The sequence below is a fragment of the Empidonax traillii genome, unplaced genomic scaffold (genome assembly GCF_003031625.1).
Source record: "Empidonax traillii isolate 1590-97213 ecotype Southwest subspecies unplaced genomic scaffold, ASM303162v1 scaffold2:size4533513, whole genome shotgun sequence".
NCBI classification, from domain to species: domain Eukaryota; kingdom Metazoa; phylum Chordata; class Aves; order Passeriformes; family Tyrannidae; genus Empidonax; species Empidonax traillii.
Window position 1 is genome coordinate 328127 of NW_020955195.1, and position 1512 is coordinate 329638.

Genomic DNA, 1512 nt, shown 5'->3' on the forward strand with positions numbered 1-1512 from the left:
CTGTATCATTAAACTGTGACTGGACGCTTGCATGTGAAAGGACTGATGCATTAATATGGTTCCATATACCACTTTATTATTTAGAGATTTATATATGTGTTACGCTATTACATATGCACTGTTCTCCCTTACGAGTTAATTTAGCTTGCTAATTTCAATCCATTTTAAGTAACTTTCATTTCTGCTCTAAGGAGAAAGCCATCAAAGTCATAGCTAATATCAGCATCTTTCAAAGATGTGAGTCAGATCAGGATTTGCCACCTATTACATCAGAAACAGGCCCTTCAATACATCTAAGATACATATAATTTAACATATCTTACCACTCAAGCTATTCTTCTGCATTCATCCCCATCTATAAATTAAAAAAAAAAAAGAAAAAAAAAAAGAAAAAAAAGAGGCAGATGTATGAAGGGCTTTTGCATTTTGAGAATGAACAGTACGTGCTATGTACACTCTGCTAATTCCAGCTAGTGAAGGTAATTGCTGTTTCATGAACACAGACCAGGAGATAATTTTCTGAAAGCTTCTCACATCTTTTTTAAAGAAAGCAAACCAAGAATTTACGCCCTTCTCAAGCAAATTCAGTGTCACAGGTCACTGCTTTGGCGTCCAAGTCAAGAATGCCTTTCCATGTTAGGTAGGGTTAAAAAGTTAGTTAGGTCTGAAAATTGGTTGTTATAACAAAGGGTTTTCTCCCAAGTCCTGACAGATCTGGAGACATCAGGGAAATGTTCTCAGAGAGGTTGGATGAATCGGGCTGATGTCATGCATCTGTTGTCACTAGTTTAAAATGGAAGCTCACTAAATGATTACTGCTGGGTCCAAAGCTGTCACCTGTGGAGACGCCTGGGACATCTAGAAACTAGAAACCACTGGAAGCAGAAACACAGCAGCTCGTTGAAGTGGCTCGGTTTGAGAGGCGTTTTGGAGACCATGGTGCTCAAGTGACTTGAGACTACTGAGCAGAGTACATCATACACAGAGTTACAGATGAGGCATGCCTGATCCAGGCCTGTGAAGTACTGGAAGCGACACCCCCGGGATCTGGGTTTAAACACATTCGGGAGGAGACAATGTGGCTGGTGGCTGGAGGACAGCAAGCGTGTCAAGTCAGAGGGCTGTGTTTGTGCAGCCTGCTGTACCGGCGCAGGCTGCAATAGGCACAGGCGGCTCCAAGGTGGCTCTCCACAACCTCTGTGAAACGACTTGGGGCTGGTCTGAAGCAGCGACTCGGTAGACAAGTGCTAACTGTGAACCTGAAAGCCTAAGTGTCAGACGCTGAAGGCACTTGGAAAGTGATTTGCCCTTTTAGACTGTACTCACTCACAGTGGGAAAATTTGTTTTACCATTGCTTGGGTTGCTGACAAACAGGTTCAGATCTGAGTTCAGCAATCAGACTTGTTCTGTGCTGAATTTATTATGAAGGATACACTGTGCAAATTAGAGCTATTTTTAATAAAGCTCAATTGCAAAAAAAAAAAAAAAAAAAAAAAAAAAAAAAAAAAAAA